The 19,359-nt window shown below is 39.7% G+C and overlaps 1 protein-coding gene across 1 annotated transcript in view; it reads right to left on the bottom strand.

Moving 5' to 3' along the window:
• The window catches only part of DYM (dymeclin), a 322,063-nt gene that overhangs the window by 80,251 nt on the left and 222,453 nt on the right, over window positions 1–19,359 (bottom strand). The window lies entirely within an intron of this gene.

Raw genomic sequence — 19,359 nt, 5'->3', positions numbered from 1 at the left:
GCAGTGTCCTTAGAGATCTCCAATTAAATAAGAATACCAGAAGTAGGAGAAAACGTCTAATTGTGGAATGTGTAATTTTTTAGCAGTTTTAGATAATTTCTCTTGAATTACCAACAATCAGACTAAGGTTTACGGCATGAGGGTGCTGATGAGTCTGCTACTTTCCAGGCTAAGACAGAGAATAATGCATTAAACTCAGTTTCGCAAATGATCCCAAATATTTATTGCACGTGAGGGTTTGGTTTCCTGTTCTTATTTTTCTTTTCCCTAAACTTTAAATTTCATCAAAGTCACAAATTAGTCTAGTTTAAAAGTCAAGACTACTACTAGATTTGAAGCAAGAGCAGTCCAAAGCCACCTTCTGCTTCCCTCTAACCACCGGTACCACCCCCTCACCCCCAGCCATAGAGGCAAGGATATTTGAACCATTTTATCTGTCTCTTCTGACATCTGTATTCTTTTTTTTTTTTTTTTAAAGATTTTATTTATTTATTCAACAGAGATAGAGACAGCCAGCGAGAGAGGGAACACAAGCAGGGGGAGTGGGAGAGGAAGAAACAGGCTCATAGCGGAAGAGCCTGATGTGGGGCTTGATCCCATAACGCCGGGATCGCGCCCTGAGCCGAAGGCAGACGCTTAACCGCTGTGCCACCCAGGTGCCCCTGACATCTGTATTCTTAATTCTGAAAGAGTACGTGCTGGTATCTCTTAATTTTTAATTTTAAATTATCTATTGACTTCTTACCCTTGAAAACTGAGGTTTTTCCTCTTCGAAATTAATTTTAAAATCAGCTTCAATTTTTCTAAGTTTACTACACTATTGAAAATACCCATTTTTTAAACCACCACATGAAAAAGAGACAACTAAAAAGAAATAGGTGTCTTTCTAAAATGCTAAAAGAATGGAAAGCAAGATTTAACTGGGAATCTGAGAAAAAGCTTCTGCCTCAAATATTACGGCCCTGCTTTGAGACAATAGCAGTTAACCAAAGGGCCTTGTATCTGAATGTCTTCTCTGCAAAATGAGGGACAGGAACAATAACTTCTCATGCTCTTGGTATTGGAGTTGAATCGGAGACTGTGAGACTTCTGGAGAATTTTCCAGAGCACCTTCTAAATTCAGTTAGGCCTCTCCACACTGTACCCCATGGTCACTCTCTCTGACGGACAGGTTTCTTTGTAACCCTCAGAATATGACGAAACCTAGGTGGTGGTTTTATTCCTTTTCTTTTTTCTCTTTTGTTTTCTCCTCTTTTCTAAGAGTCTGGCATTCCCAACAGGCACAAAAGTGATCCTGCTGGCTTTCTCTCCTGCTCCTGTGCTATTAGATTTAATTTGTGTGCTTTTATAACTTTGTACTTACGCCCACGGGCTTTTGAACAATGGGCACCCATTCAATAAATCCAAGAAATAAATGACTTGATGATTGTAAGTGCTTTGAACTCAATGGACAGAAGGCTCTACATAAGTAATATTATAGTAAGGACACAAGAATGTAAGATTGAAAAGAAAAAAACAATCTAAAGCTTTTTTGGAAGTCTAACACACAGACACACACCCTCTCTCCCTCCAACATCCTTTGTTACACAGCTTGCATTTTCCTCATTTGTACTCAGTTCTTAAAATCTCTTCCTCTCTATTTTTAGAGACAAAAATGACAAACATTTGTAAAGCAAAAATGCTTTAAGGAGTATTTCCTTTGAACCATGGATGTGATGGTGACTGCGAAGCTTGCTATCTAACTTAACAGATGCTTAAATATGTCCTAGAATCTCATGGAAGTAATCCCAGGGCTATGATGGGGCTCTCCGGAGCTTCCTATAACCGGAGTTGTATAAACACACTTATGATTTTCATTCTTTCCACTTGGTTTACTAACCATAACTCAATTTAAAATCTGACATATAGATTTAAATTAATGAGGATATTCAGCTACTATGAGGTTTATTATTGTAAATTATTAAAGTACTAATATAAAACGTGCATTTTAAACAAGCTTAACTCTTACCATCCGCTCACATAAGAACTTCATAAAGTCGAGTATGTTAAGAAATAGAAACAGGTAAGACATACGCTAAGGTTAGAAAGGCTGACTAGGAGATCGAGAATAATTAGTTTTGTACTTCCTTTCTGTCCTAGACTTCAATTTAAAAATCTAACCTCTGGAAGAATCTTCTCATGATTAATCTAGCTACCTGTCCACTTATACTATTCAAAATAATTCCCATTTTTACATGCCCAGATACTATCTCTGTTTTGTCAAATCCAGTGGACATGTTTCAACCTTCATGTCATCCTCACTCTTCAACCCATAGTCAGCTCACCATTTCTTCCTAAGACACACCCACCTGGCACCATGCGCGTGGCGTTTACCCAATTCCCCGTTACAAGCATTTCCTCTTGTAAAGGTTGGAGGCCCCTCAGAGCTCTGGACTGGTCCCTCTCTCTCCTTCTCATGCCACTTTCTCTCTCACTGTGCTCTCTCATCAATTGCCATGACTTTGAATATCTTATTCAGGTGGACAACACCTGTATTTCCACCTCCAGTCGAGACTACTCTGAGTTCCAAGCCACTGTACTGTCATCTCTCATCAGGCTGATTTAACCGGCCTCAATCTCAATTGTGACCTCTTTAGAATCACCTGTCTTAAACACTTTTTCAAAGGCACATCAGACCAGTCACTCCACTGTTCAAAACCCTTCAATGACTTTATGCCAAACCATGGATAACCCCCAACTCCTTACAATGAACAGCCCACCAGGCCTGGCATAGCCTGACAATGACCTATGCTTCCAGGTATATTTAATACTACTCTCCAAGATGTTCTGGCTTGCTTACACTTTGCTGAATAAATAGAACTCTGTCCTCCTGCAGGGCCTTTGAATATGCTGTTTAAAACACTCTACCCCCACTCTTTCTCTGGCTGACTCTTGCTCATCTACCAGGTCTCAGTTAAATTCTCACAGAGCAAATATTCCATCTCCCCAATACCCCAAATTTAAATTAAGATTCTCAAAATTCTCTTGCATTATGTTGTAGTTATTTTCCCTAACCCTATTTATAATGTTGTATTTATTTGCTCGCTAAATGATTGTGGTTTTTTCCCTCCACCAGCTCCGGAGGTGGGGCAAGGTCCACTTCTGTTCACTCATCACTGTATACTCACTGTCTGGAGCAAAACATGACGTAAATAAAATCACGTATTTTGGATGGATGATGCCCTCCTTAAATATATGCTGTGTTTCACTTTTGTATTTACTGTATTTAATCCTATTTAAAAACTAATAATAAGTCACTGATAACAGGACTGTTGTGTTTATTTTCAGATATGGAAACTGAAACTCAAAAAAATTGAGTAATTCCCTTACTATCACATAGCTACTAAGAGACAGAAGTAGAATTCAATCCAGGTATGTCTGAGGCCAGAGTCTTGACAAATCTTGTTTCTTTTCATTTTTTTCCGCTAGTGTCTTTTAAAAAATTCTTTATTTATTCAAGTACCAGTCTTGTTTCTCTATATTCCATTTCCTCTCCTCAGGTGTTATTTTTGAAGCAAACTTCAGACACATCCTTCAGTCATTAATGTATCAGTCAGTATCTCCAAAAGATAAAAATTTTTCTTCAAGGGGCACCTGGGTGGCTCAGTCAGTTAGGCAGCTGACTCTTGATTTCAGCTCAGGCCATGATCTCATTCAGGGTCGTGCGATCGAGCCCTGTGTTGGGCTCCATGCTCAGCAGGGAGTCTACCTGAGATTCTCTCTCCCCCTCTCCCTCGGCCCCTCTCCTCCCCTGCATGTGGGTGCTCTCTCTCTTACAAATCAATCTTTAAAACATTTTTTTTCTTTTAAAAATAAAACCATAATGCCATTCTCACACATAAAATAGTTAATAGTCATCTCTGAAAATTATCAAATACCTAGTCAATCTAATCTAATTAGGTAAAAAAAAAAAGGTTTTTTTGTTCTTTTTTTAAAAAACAGAATGAGGATCCAAATAAAATTTTTATAGTGCAAGTGGTCTTTATTAAAGTGTGTTTCTCTCCCTTTTCATTGCAATTTATTAGTTGAATAAACCAGGTTATTTGTGCCATATAGTTTCTTGTAATCTGGATTTTGGTGGTGGTGGTGAAGGTTTCTCTGTTCTGGATATTTCCAGTAAATCAGCAGCTGAATCTAAAGGCTTGATCGTATTAGGTTTGATTCTTTTTTTCTTTGAAAGCAACACGACTTCATAAACGGTGTGTGCTCTACGTCAGAAGGCACCTGATGTCTGGTTGTTTGTTCTTGCAAGTTTTGGAGCCACTCACGCTCAGTGTTTGGATGCACTGATTTATTAAGGTTTGCAAAATGGTCATATTCTAATTCCATACTTCTTTCAGTTATTAGCTGTAATACTTCTCCCAAAGAGGAACTTTCCCTTATCTATTGTTTTCTTACCATCTTATATAAAAGGCAGGATAAATTCTTTGTTCCTGTTACTGGAAATCTGGTTGCTAAGGATGCTCAGTGCTATGCGACTGGGTTGGTCACTGTTTCCATAAGTTCAAAGGACAGGAGTAGAATGACTAGACATAGCTAGAGATATTAAATAAACAAAAATAGGAGTCCATATAAATACTTCCTATTCAAGCTAAGATCAAAGGGGTTTTACTCAATCTCTTCTATTTTACATTGGCATAGACTGTTCCTGTGCCAAGAATCCAGGTTCCCAAGGCAATGGGGGAAGCAAAATTAGAAAACTGCACAATTACTCATTTGCTTTATCTCACATTACACACACGTTTCTTGAAATAACGATACCAAGGTTTCTACAAAAATATGACTAGTAAAAACAGTTTAATTTTTTTTTCAATTGTGTTTTTAAGGTATAGCCTACTAGGTATGAAGAGCTGCTTGGTTGTTTAGTTACACCATCAACTTGATATACATTTACGTTTATTTATTCCAATATATTTCAGCGTTAGAGGTTGCTCTTTTAAATTTCCTTTTATAATCATGCTATATGTACAATCACTAATATTCAACTCAACTCTATAGGAGGAACTTCTGTTAATTTACGAACTATCAATGTAGTTCTTAAGTTAAATCTAAAGAACAAGGATTATTCAGAGGCTCCTTTTATCCCTATCACTTTCCTTCACTCTTACAGGTAGGTGTTCAAAAAAAATTTTTTGTAGCTTACCTTCTTTTTTTTTTTTTTTTTAAAGTAAACTCTACCCCAACGTGGGGTCAAACTCACAGCTCCAAGATCAAGAGTCACATGTTCTACTGACTGAACCAGCCAGGCACCCCCACAGTTTTTTTTAAAAAAAATATAAATAGATACGAATGGATATCACCAACCTATCCTGAGGGCGATTATGTGGTGGCACATAGAGTTTCATACAGGAATATTTCTCGTTCATTTTTATAGCTGCATAGTACCTTATTGTGTGTGAACACACCAAAGGCTAGTCAACCAGTTCTTATTGACGGAGCTTTAAAGATCAGTTTGGTTGGTTTCAGTGCTCTCATATAATTTTATGTTATATTTATATGTATCTAAGTCTTTTCAGTAAGTAGACTTTTGATACTGTCTGTTTTGTTTGCTTTCTTTTTATATTTTGTTTTTTAAGTGTATTTTTTGGTATTTAGGAAGTCTGTATTTTTATTCTAATGGTAATCTTTATATGAATAACTTTATATAATTTCTCACATCCCCCTTTTTTGGTCATTTTCTATTGGTTCACTACAATAAGCAATACTGAAATTAGCTAATTAATTTATTTTTTTTTTAAAGATTTTATTTATTTATTTGACACAGAGAGACAGCCAGCGAGAGAGAGAACACAAGCAGGGGGAGTGGGAGAGGAAGACGCAGGCTCCCAGCAGAGGAGCCTGATGTGGGGCTCGATCCCAAAGCACCGGGATCACGCCCTGAGCCGAAGGCAGACGCTTAACGACTACACCACTCAGGCGCCCCTAGCTAATTAACTTCTTTTACTTCCTACGTCTCTCCCAGAATTTGACCTGAAATAATATCCTTTCACTCCCGGTTAACTATAAGCTGCAAGCTTATTCTACTTTTCCACATGTTCTCCCCACTGTCCTCTCCGTATTTTAAGAGCCGTATCCCCATCGTCAGAAATACAGCCTTTACTTACCATACTTGCTCCTTTAGGTGCATCATTTAGTGTCCTACTAATAAAGTCGCAGAGGATGTTCACCACCAGCCTTCGTGACTGTCCGGTCGTCCCGGCCATGTAAAGCCCCTTCTCTAGGACACAGGCTGGCAAACTATGAGCCACGGGCCAAATCGTGTTTGTGGCTTCTTTTAATATGACCTTTTGAGCTAAGAATGGTTTTTACATTTTTAAAGGGTTATATATAAACCAATCAAAACAAAAACTAAACATTCCACACAAAGACAGGCAACAGAGACTACCATGTGTCCTACAAAGTCTAAAATATTCACTCTCTGGCTCTTTGTCAAAAACCTTTGCTAACCACCACTTAGAGAGAGTAGTGGGAGACCGTCCTTCGGAAGGAAACAATATTTTGAGTTCCTAGATTTAGCAGGATTGTCTATATCCGTTATACTTGGAAGTCAGCTTGGTGGGATATAAAACCCCTGGCTCATAGGTGCTTTCTTTGAGTATCTTCAATAAGTCATTCCATCTTCTTCTAGCATAAAACACGGCTGTCGGAGAGTCTGTCGACAGTTTGATTTTCTTCCTTTTAAAGTGTCCTGGTCGGGGCGCCTGGGTGGCTCAGTAGTTAAGCATCTGCCTTCGGCTCAGGGCGTGATCCCAGTGTCCTGGGATTGGGCCCCCTATCGGGCTCCCTGCTCTGCTGGGAGCTTGCTTCTTCCTCTCCCATTCCCCCTGCTTGTGTTCCCTCTCTCGCTGGCTGTCTCTCTCTCTGTCAAGTAAGTAAGTAAGTAAGTAAGTAAATAAATAAATAAATAAATAAATTGCCCTGGTCTTTCGGCCTGGCTAATCCTTAATTGCTTTCTCTTCATCTCTGTGTTGGTACTGGTTGTCCAAGGCATACAGTATGCTCTTTCCACATGCAGTTTTGAATCTTTTTTCTTCTTAATTTTAGGAAAGTTTTCTTGAAGTATAGCTTTTAGTATTTTTTCTTTTTTTTAGGGATTCCTATTTTATAGTTGTTGGCTCTTTGCCTATATTCTTTAGTCACTGTCTCTCAAAGGCTTTTTCTTTCATTCCTTTTTGCTTTCACGTTTTTTATCTTTTCACATTCTACTACTCTTAAGGCATTATATTTATTTACTTAGTAAATACTTGTGTATAGCTGACACTTCTAAAATGATTCTTTTATTTAGAAAAAAGTCCATTTTTTAAATAATTCTGATTTACGTTTTTTTTTGTTTTATCTTTTTTTTTTTTTTTTAAAGTAAGTTCTAATGAGAGACTATGGACTATGAGAAACAAACTGAGGGCTACAGAGGGGAGGGGGGTGGGGGAATGGGATAGACCGGTGATGGGTAGTAAGGAGGGCACATATTGCATGGTGCACTGGGTGTTATACACAACTAATGAATCATCGAGCCTTACATCGAAAACCGGGGATGTACTGTATGGTGACTAACATAATATAATAAAAAATCATTATTAATAAATAAAAAAAAAAATAAAGTAAGTTCTACACCCAACGTGGGGCTCAAACTTACAACCCGGAGATTAAGAGCCACACGCTCTATTGATTGAGCCAGCTAGGTGCCTCTGTTTTGTCTTGTATCATTTTCTTAGTTTCTCTTAGTTATTCTGAAAAGTTATTTAATAGTTTTCTATCTATTTTATGGGTACATTGCATGCTTTCATTATCAGTACAGAGAATCTTATTCTCCTTATTCTGTTTTATCGTCTACCTTTGCACTGGATTTGACTGACATTTCTCTTTTGCTCATTTCTAATGAAGTTAGTTTTTTCTTTTTTTTAAGATTTTATTTATTCGAGAGAGAGCATGCAAGCGAGAGTGTGAGAGAGAGCATAAGCAGGGGGTAGGGGCAGAGGGAGAAGCCGACTCCCTCCTGAGCAGGGAGCCTGATGCGGGGCTTGATCCCAGGACCATTTCTATCTACCCAGTGTATCGTCATGGAAATGATGGAACCAGAGAATGCTAATGTTAAGGAAATCACACTAAAAAATCTACCTCAAGATAGATTTTATTTTTATTTTTTTAAAGATTTATTTATTTATTTTAGAGAGTGAGAGACTGCATGCACGCAAAAGCATGGGAGAGGGGAGAGAGAGAATCTCAAGCAGACTCCCTGCTGAGCACAGAGCCCAACACAGGGTTCGATCTCAGGACCTTGAGATCACGGCCTGAGCCAAAACCAAGAAAGAGTTGGACACTCAACTGACTGAACCACCCAGGCTCTCCTACTTTAAGATATATTTTAAAGGCAAAGAAATCAAGAGTCAGGATGGTGAAATAAGTTGCCCAAGCTCATAGCAAAAAACACAGAGCACAGGTCTTCTAATTCCCAGGCTGTTGCTCTATCTAAAACTTTTCTGGTTACTCCTCAATCAGTAGTGGTTCAAGATGATTATCAGTATGATCCAGATCATCTCCTTCCTGGCCACAATACCCCGTTAGGCTCCATGAGGCTCCTGCCTCAAGCCCTCTGTGCTCCCTGTTTCATCTTGCTAGAACATGTCTTCTGCATAGCCATGTGACTTGTCTTTGCTCAAATGTTACCTTCTCTCTCTCTTATTTTTAAGATTTTATTTGTTTATTTTACAGAGACAGAGAGAGAGAGGAAAAGAGAGAACAAGTAGGGGGAGCAGCAGAGGGAGAGGGAGAAGCAGGGTCCCCGCTGAGCAGGGAATGCAATGCGGGGCTCGATCCCAGGACCCTGGGATCATGACCTGAGCCGAAGGCAGATGCTTAACTGACTGAGCCACCCATGTGCCCCAAATGTCACCTTCTCAATGAGGCAAGCACTTCACTGTCCACCCATTTACACTGCTAACTTCCCATTGCCAACATTCTCCATCCCTTCCTCCTTCATCTTCCCATGGGACCTTCTAACACTTCATTCATTCATTCACCCGTGCTGGCAGTCATTATACATCTCTCTTCCTTAGAACATAGGCTTCACGAGGGCAGAGATTTTTATCTTTACTGATATCTTCACAGGGCAGAGAAAAGTACCTAAAAAAATAGTAGTAGCTAACAACATGTGGAATGAAAGAATAAGGAATTTCAGGAACCATATGGAGTGTGTTTATGCACGCATTACTCTTTTGTAACTGTTACTACTAACTGTTAACCTGGAGAATATTAGTAATGATATGATGGAGCATTCACAATGGGTATGGGAAATTTAGTACTTGGAACTGGTTAGTGAGCAGAAGCACTACTCATAATGAAACAAAAGTTACTCTTACTCTTATTTGAATTAATGACCAGTATAAAACAACTTCAAAGAGAGATAGTCCTTAATTATTAAAGGCTCAGTACCTTTCAGCCTTAGAATATGATCCTAAAAAGGATGCCATTAATTCAATCACTAAAATGGTCAGTTGGCGTTCCACACTCCAGGAAAAAAGATAGGTTTGAGACCCACACAATACTATCCTTGTGACCTCAATCAAAATGCAAACTTGAGGTCATAGAAGATACCAGGTGAAAGATTACAGGGGCCTCACATGCGTGAAAATAATTAACCATGATCCACTGATTATTAAACAAACATGCTAAGTAATTTCATTTCCCTGGTACCAAGTACATCTAAGGACTGAATTTAGTTCTTATGGGTCAACTTTCCAAAAATACCTGCTTTGCTGTACTAACAAATGAAGAAAACCCATACATTCCAATCATGGAAAAAACCTCTAACAAGGGTCAAAGCACAAATTAACTCGCCTTTCTACTTCCCTGCATGTACCATTTCTCATGGCTGAGATCTCCAAATTCACATCTCAAAAACTCAAGTAATCCATGAATAAACTAATAAACAATTTAGGCTCGACTCTCTCTGGTGTTAATGGAATCTTCTAATAGCTGAAGTCTAGATAAACTCCCACGCTTTCATGGCCATCTTTGCATTTGTAAGGTGATCCTCAAATGTTCTTGTGAGGATTCTTAAGAATTTTCCAGAAATGCATGAAATTTCCAGAAAAACAGGCAGAGTTGAATTTCCACTCATACAATGAGTAAGATTACTGGTTTTTGGGGGTCTTAGAGAAACAAAAATAAAGTGCCATTTATAAAACATTTGCAGCTTTGACTATAATCAACTGTAATAATAAGATACCAGCTCAAAAAAATTCTTTTCATTTAAACCTCTTTTGTAATACTGCTTTTTAATAACCCTCATAATAGCCGAATTAAAGGACCCCAACAGAAATCATTCATCCCACATAAAACAAACATTGCCTTTTCTTCTTAGCTTTGTTTTACAAGCTACATTATTTCCAGATGACGCTTGAGGGGACTATGGTTTCAAGAATTAGATGCTTAAATAGACAGCTGCTTTCTATTTGCCGTGTAAATCAAGGATATATCAAAGAAAATTCCAAATAGTAGACTTCTTTTCTTCCTATTTGGAACTACCAACTCAGGCAGAAAGGGAGAAATAGAGAAAAACAATCAAAATTTGAACAAACGGAAAATGAAAATTAGGATTTCTTAAATAAATAAAATTTGGAGACTGTCAGGAAAAGGTATTTTCATATAAGCTCTGCACAGCAGCAGGTAAGAATTTTTTCAGTGCCACGGGAAGGGGAAAACACCATGATCACTGGTTTTTACAAATCTATCGCACAGTGCTACTGAATTTAATATGCATGGGTTTTCTGTACTCTTTAAGCTTTGCTAGAAAGTTAATTAATCATTGCCAGATTTCAATGCAAACGCATCCCATTTCCTTTTATAAGCCAGAGGAAAGAACATAAGACTTACGTAAGTATTTCTGATGATAATTTTTCTTAAAAAATCCTTAAAAAGAATATTCTACCATACTCCTTAAGAACAGACAGGACAAACGTCCTCTCGGGGAATAAAGACAGGGCAATAATCTTGCCTACAGTGGAGGTGTGCTTTTTAAGAATGAAGAATTTTTTTTTTTTTAAACAAGAGGGGAGTCCTCCAACTAAATATTGTCCTTAGAATCCTAAGAACATTTCCGAAACTCGTAGTTCAGAAGTGTATCCAAAGCCAAGTTATAATACAACCAAGAAAACCGGTCTGATTATGTTAAAGTCAGGCCCGGTTTATAATTAAAGTGGCAGTGGCAGTGGAGGTTGCTCACTTGCTAGAGGCTTTATTTATTTGAATTTTAAAATCAATTGTACTAGGGAAGAAACTTCCTGGGACCTAATCAATGTGGGCTTGAGACCTATATGAGATCAAAGCAGTTCTGTTTTTTTTTTAAAGACTTTATTTATTTATTTGACAGAGAGACAGTACAAGCAGGGGGAGCAGCAGAGGGAGAGGGAGGAGCAGGCTTTCCGCTGAGCTGGGAGCCTGATGTGAGTGAGGCTCAATCCCAGGACCCTGGGATCATGACCTGAGCCAAAGGCAGAAGCTTAACCGACTGAGACACCCAGGTGCCCCAAAGCAATTGTTTCTTTTAGAGACGTTCACCAACCCTATTCAGAAGATGTGGCTTTCTATTTATTTTCAATAGCAGTTTCTATATTATGAAAGTAACTATAAAGATCTTGATTCAAATTTCATGATCCTCCTTAAAGATCTGGTTGATCCTAGAGCTGGAGCAGGGGAAATACCTGATGAGCTAGAACATCCTGACGGTCTCAAAGGGAAACAAAGGTAGGAATATATTCAAAGGGCAGAGGAAGTACCCCCAAAGAGCTCCCAATGGCCAAAGTTAGAATAACCTGAACAACAACACAACAATAACCCCGGGTTACAAGACAAAGAATAAAATTATTACCTATGAGTCCATACGGATATAAATCGCTGCACAAATAAATACACTGAGGAGCACTGACAAATCTTCCTTGCAGAAGTGCTCAATAAATGTAGAAGGAACGAGACAAATAGAAAATCATGAATCTATCAGTAATATATGATGGGGACAAGATCAATGCAGGCAAAATTTGTGGGAAAATGTTTAAGCAGAAACAGGATATTGGCATAGTCTCAAAATATCTCCCCCCAATACACAATAATTACAAAGGGAAAATTAGCAAGTTTATAGTAAAGAATCTTAGCAGACATCACCCTGGTGAAGTGGTCAAGGAAAACACGGGTAAACGCCACCAGGAATACACGCTGACGTCATGTGTTCCCTGACATCATGAACTGAGAAGGGCATGTCACCTGTGCGATGCCCTGCTCAGCAATGCACAACGTCCACCTAATCAGGACAAAACGCCAGACACACCCAACTTGAGGGGTGTTCTACAAAATAACTGACCAGTACTCTTCACAAATGTTCAGGCTGTGAAAGACAAGGAAAGACTCAGGAGACAGGACAGCAAAATGCACTGTGTGATTCTGGCCTGAATCCTAGCAAAGAATAAGGGCATTAGGGATAAAACTGGGAAACTGAGTACGAGATTTGTATTTCAGTCAGCAGTACGGTACCAAGGTTAATTTCCTAGTTTTGATCAATGGTCTGTGGTTATATAAGATACTGACAAAAGGGAAAGCTGGGGGAAGGGTATGTGGCAATTCCATAGATCTCCTAAGTGTAAAATTATGTGAAAACAGTAAAGGAAGGGGGCACCTGGGTGGCTCAGTCAGCTAAGCAGCTGACTCTTGATTTCGGCTCTGGTCATGATCTCAGGGTTGTGAGATCGAGCCTCACGTCTGGCTCTGCACTCAGTGAGGAGTCCGCTTGGGATTTCCTATCTCTCCCTCTGCTCCTCTCCCTCAACCCCACTCACTCTCTCTCTCTAATAAATAAACCTTTAAAAAAAATAGTAAAGGAAGAAAAGAAAGGAGGAAGGAAGGAAGGAAAGGAAAAGTAAGTTACGGGTGTTCTTGGCAAAAATTCCAATATCTGGACCTGTAAAGAAAAGTATAAGGTAAGTTCTTCTCCCCCCCACCCCCGGGCCTTACATCTGACTCCCCATAGGCAACTACTATTTACTGGTTTCCTATGTATTTTTCCAGAAGGGAAACTAAATGTATATTTTTAAACATACGTGTGTGTATAACCTATATACTATAAAGGGTTTTGTGGATTTCTTTTTTTTTTTGTAGCGATTTAGGTGTTATAGTCCATATAAGCCCACATGGCATGAATTCACTTTTTATAAAAATGGCTACAGAATATTGGACTGGATGAATTTATACTTTATCTAATCAGTCCTCTCTTGATGGGTATTTTGCTTGTTTGCACTTTTTTGTTCGTAAGCCAGCCTGAAAAATACCGACCTTTATGCAGTTGCATATCAAATTGAGCTTCTCAAGTCAAATCACCACTCGAGAAACATTTTCCCTCCCTGAAAATATTAACTTTTTCAAAGTATGAACTTTATTCTCGTACATTCATCTTCATGCCACAATGAGCCAAGCTGGTATCTATTACATTCAACAAATAGTCCTTTTCTCCTAGTGCTCCAAGCACTACATTTTTTTAATGGCTTCATCAAAATTCACACAAATATGTATTTCACTGATTTAAAGTGTATAACTCAATGGTTTTTAGTATATTCACAGAATTGTGCAATATCACCCCCACCTAATTTTAAACGTTTTCATCATCTGCAAAAGAAACCTGTACTCGTCAGCAGTCACTCCTCATTCGGCTTCATGCCCCCAGTCCAACCCATCCACTAGCTGTCTCTGTAAGATGTGCCTATTCGGGACACTTCATATAAACGACAAGAGGCCTTTCGTTACTGGCTTCTTTAACTTAGTGTAACGTTTTCAAGGTTCATCCATGTTGAAGCTCATATCATTACTTCATCCTTTTTTATTGTTCAATAATATTCTACTGTATGGATATCCACCTTTGATCTGTCCATTTAGTTGAAGGACATTGGGACTGTCACCCTTTTTTGGCTATTAGGAGTAAAGGTGCTATGAATAGTCACGTTTTGTGGACTTCTGTTTTCAATTCTTTGGGAGTGTAACCATATGCTGGGTCATATGGTTATTCTGCGCTCAGCTTTTTGAGGAACTGCAGGTTGTTTTCTGAAACAGCCGCACAATTTTACATTTTTACCATGAGCTGACCGAGGATACTGACTTCTCCACACCTTGACCAACACTTGTGATGTGCTGCCTTTTGATGTCCGTCATCTTGGTGGTGTAAACTTCACTCGTGGCTGAAATTTGCACTTGCTGACAATGATGGTGAGCATCTTTCGATGTGCTTACTGGTCACCTGTACTGTCTGCTTTGGAGAAACGTCTATTCTGATCCTTTGCCCATTTTCTTTCTTAATGTAGTAAAAGATTTATCGCTCTCTTGCATCACAGTCCAATAGGGTACCCAGCTGGCTTTCAGTGAGATGATTCAGGGGTTCACGCACTGCCATACTGTGCGACCCTGGAGTCTCACACCAGATTTCCTGCATCCAGCTAGCATGTGATGAGAGAGGTGTGGAGGATGGCACGGGGGTGGTGGTGGTGACATCACTTCCACCTACGTACCACCGGCTAGATCTAGTCTGATCCTCCCGCACCCCACCAGATGCAAGCATGACGGGAAAGAGTGCTTAGCTGTATAATCAGGAGGAGGAGATGGGATTGGTGAAGCACCCCAATCACTGCCTCACCCAAGGCCTAGTGGGATGTCTGGCATTCAGGAAAATTGGCTGACTGACTAGAAAAATGCCAACATGAGCCACTCCTTTGCCCTTGGTCGTCACTCTGGTTTGGTTCATCTTAAGGGCTCTGGGGCACACTCACCCCTGGTATATTTCTTAAGATCAGGAAGATGCTGAAAAGTGAGGGCCCCCCTTTGGGGCTGAGATTCACCCTTTGGTGTTAGATAACTACTGAGGTGTTCCCAGACAGATTAAAGATGCTTCCTGATGTTGTTGCTCAACTAACGGTGGCTCCCGTTATCTCTCCCCTTCCATCTGACGTCACACCTCTCCTGCAGGAAGTTCTCCCCATCATCAGAGGACGTGGAGACATCTCCATCTTCTGAACCGACTCCTGTTGTCCCAAAATCTCTCTTCCAAACATGAACTGCACAGCATAACTATAGTAGCTAACACTTACTAAACACTTGCTGTGCGCCAAGGATCCTGCCTGGACTCATTCATTCATTTAATCCTGACAACAGCCCTGGGTAGTAGGTTCTACTGTCACTCCCATTTTACAGATGAGACAGTGGAGGCATGGAGAGGCAAAATGACCTGAGGCCAGACAGCTATGAAACATACCTAAGCTACAGAACCACGTTACAAAACATTCACCCATTTTTAAAAAATTGGACTACTGGCCTTTTTTGTGATTGAGCTGTTAAGAATTCTTTACATATTCTGAATACTAACTAGTCCCTTATCGGATATAAGATTTACAAGTATTTTCTCCCATCCTGTGGGCTGTCCTTTCACTTTCTTGATGGCGGCCTTTGAAGCCCAAGAGTTTCAAATTTTGTTGAAGTCTCATTTGTCTGTTTTTCTTTTGTTGCCAAAGACTTACTCCTATATTTTCTTCTAAGGATTGCACAATCTTTGCTCCTACGTTTAAGGGCCATGGTCGTTCTGAGGTAATTTTTGTGTTTGGTGGGAGCACCTATTATTACATGCCAGACACTGTGACAGAGATGAGAAACCCAAGGGCAATGATGTACTGTTTTCACCTCTATGCCCTTATTCAAGAAGCATAACCCTAGACTGTTTTCCCGCCTCAATCTCTCCTACCACCCGGCTCAAATCGCACCTCCTTTCCATTAAAACGGCACAATTCCTTCCCTACTTCCCCCAAATTGTTCTCTCCCTCTTCTGACAACCCATGCAGAATGATAATGATACGCAATCAAGACTCGATCAAAACAACTTTCAAATACATGGAGTTTGCTCTTCAGGAAGTTAGAATTTCGGATAGCAAATTATTAGATCAAGTGGAGGTTGAACAACCTGTTTTATATGCACTGAACTAAAAGAAAGAATACCACGACTACCTTTTGAATAGAAAAGGAACAATTTAAACATTTTAATTTTTAAGTACTTTCTACACCCACTGTGGGGCTCAAACTCACGACCTCGAGATGAGGAGTCACGTGCTCCACCAAAGGAGCCAGCCTCAGGAAAGAAGCAATTCTGACATGAAGATCATGCACAAATTAATGAGAAAATACATAATTAGACTTAAAAATTACACATGTCCACTACATGTTAGAAACTAATCTTTTTTGACTAAGGTAACAACCAAACCATTCAAATTAAATGTCACACAAATTTAGCTCTGAAACTCTTTTGCAGTTTTGGATGCCTGCAAGAGCACGCAGACGGGTGGGGGTGGAGCTCCACCGCCATCAACTAACTGCCTAATATTCAGCCTACTTTTTTCAGCCTAAGCTACAACAGACTCTTGCCTTCAAAGCTCAATCCTACCAGGACAGAAGAATATCACCGGCGAAACAATTACAGGATATAAAACAGCACATATTTACTTGTTCCTTCTGTGTGAGCGTGCCTGCATGTGCGTGTGTGTGTTTGCACGCATGGGGGCAACATCATATATTCCATTGGTTCTGAAGTATTCTGATCTCAAGACCCTTTCATATTCTTAGAAATTTCTGATGCTCTCAAAAAACCTACTTTTATGTGGGTTATATGTATTGGCATTTACAAATTAAATATTACAAATTAAACTAAGAACAATTTAAAACACAAGAATACACAAGTACACACTCTGTGAGCTGCCAATGAAGTGATCACTCATCATGAAGCCTCTGGACAATTCTACTGCACAGTCATGGGTAAAGGAAAGTAAAAAGAGAACTTTGAGAACCACTGGAATGCGTGTATGTGTGTCTGTCTGTGTGTATGTATATGTACAGTTTTTGTTAAAAAAAATGTTGAAAGATTCTCCTTTAATCTTTAGTCACCGTCCCTTTCATCACTGAACTAACTTTTAGGAAACCCTGAAGACAGCAAAGTGCAGTCTCGTGGCCGCTGCCCTGCACGTGTTTCCCAGAAGCCTTTATGGCCCCTGAAGAGAGGCTGCAGAACCAGCTCTCTCTCTCTCTGTACTCAGCATTCTCTCTCCCCAAAGAGGACTTGAGTACGATTTTTGTTTTATTTCCCCTTCAGCAGCCAGGGCAGTCTTCTCATTATCTAGAACTTGGTGGAAGGCTTCAGGTCTGCCCCATGAGCTGTTCCGATAAGCAAGGTTGTACTGAAGTACGAGCGCTGATGTTTTTATAACGTGCTATTTGTTTTCTATGTTGATACTCAATAGACTGTGAATTATTCAGTATAATGAGAATAAACGTTTTCTTAATAAGCTCAGAAACCTCTAGGCAGACTGAAAGTACTCCATGTATTACAGTGAGAAGAAGAACACATTCCTGTTTTTGAGTGCTTACTCAAACTCATTCAATCCTGGTGTGAAAGGAGAGTCACGCCCGGGACAGAAGTGAGCTGCGATGCTATCAGGGACCCACTGCTGCATTTAGACCCTTTCCTTTTTCTTTTCCATCTCTTACAAACACTTGGTCTACAGCATGAGTCCAGGACACAGAGTTTTATGTGCCTGTTGGCAGAGACATTTAATTAAAATTTCTAGGGAGGGAAAAAAGGAGAAACATTTTGTTTTCCTAGTTAATGACCAATTTAAAAGAGAATGACAGTGAGAACATGGTTTCAAATATGCAAATCACTTATAGTGTTTTGCAGAATGGGAATGACAAGTGAACACACTCAGTTACCATGGAAGAAGAACGCACTGCAGGGCTGACTTAAGACCGCTGTGGCGTTCTCTTGTCACCATGCAGCTGAGCGGCAGGAAGGACCCCGCTGCTGTCACCACTACTGAATCAGGGCGACCCACCCTCTGCAACGAACTCTGAGGAAAGGCAGCAAAATTCAAGTTCATAAACCCATCTGGAGGACATTGTGATTTGTAAAGTCTCACACACACAAATGTTAAAATAAGGACTGTCAATGACAGATTCTAAATGGAATTTTCCCTGTATTTCTATGAAGCAGATAATTTAAGAAATTCATTTTTACTTCGTGAAAATTTCATGCAAGAACAAGTCAGCAACTCTAAAAACTGTCAGGTTCAATAGTAGAATTGGTATGTCTGTTAGGAGTTCAACCTGTCCTTTCATTGTATAATCACTTTCATGATTGGCAAATACCATTAAACATGATCCATGTTCTCAAAGACAGAGTGATTTTCTGGTCTCTGATTACAGGAGAATGCTGCTACCACAACCTCAACACTAAATACATTCAACACATTTTTGTGAAAGAAAGGACATAGGAGTGCTGTGTAAGCAAATGGTAATTGTATAAAAATAACAAAACATTTATAGAGGAACTGAACTCAAGTTTTTTGTTTTAGAGAGGGAGGGATAGAGGGAGAGAGAATCTTAAGCAAGCTCCAGCCCTAGCATGGAGCCCGATGCAGGGCTCAATCTCACAACCCCGAGATCATGACTGGTGCCGAAATCAAGAGTCGGACGCTTAACTGACTGAGCCACCCAGGCACCCCTGAATTCAAGTTCTTAATAAATGCAATCCCCACGGCCACTCAGGGGCCCCAACTGAGGTTTCCAAGGAGTGATTAGGAAGAAATGTTTTTCTTACAGCAAGTTACGGCTTGGATAGAAGTGAGCTATTATGTTATTTTTTTTTAAGTTGAGAATATTTAATTAGCAGGAAAATCATAAAAGATAACTTTTGTTGTTGTTAAAAGAGAAGTACTTTGGAATTACAAACTTAATACCTTAATGGGAATGACAGATCATCACATCACATGCATACACAAAATAAATAAAAGAAGAAAAATAGCACGAGTTGGGTTGGGGCTGCACACAGCTATCTCTGTTTATCAGCGACTGCTATCCGGACCGGGGGCCGTTCCCACAGTCTCGTATCAGCACAGCCATTTAGAAATGAAACAAACCACAGGAAACAAAACAACTCGCCGGCTGTCTGGTATGCATCACCACTTCAAACTCAGAACTTAAAAATTCTCTCGTGAAGTTTCTAAATATCAACCCACTGAGACTTGTTGTCCTTATTAGAACTCGACGGACTACATCTGGGGTCTGTGACAAGATAATTTTTAGCATCCTCATCTCAGCTACGTTCCAAAATATAAGGAATGTCACAGAGAGTGGCACTGTCCTAAAGGCACTCCTAATATTCTCCTTCCTGTTATTATATAATGCTCCTCCTGTGCCGCTCCCAGCCCACTCTGCCGTCATTCTCTGAGCTTAGGTGGGAATAAGCTCTTTATCTTT

The sequence above is a fragment of the Ursus maritimus genome, unplaced genomic scaffold, assembly GCF_017311325.1.
Source record: "Ursus maritimus isolate PB19 unplaced genomic scaffold, ASM1731132v1 scaffold_18, whole genome shotgun sequence".
Classification (NCBI taxonomy): domain Eukaryota; kingdom Metazoa; phylum Chordata; class Mammalia; order Carnivora; family Ursidae; genus Ursus; species Ursus maritimus.
This window is presented reverse-complemented; position numbering and strand designations above follow the sequence as displayed.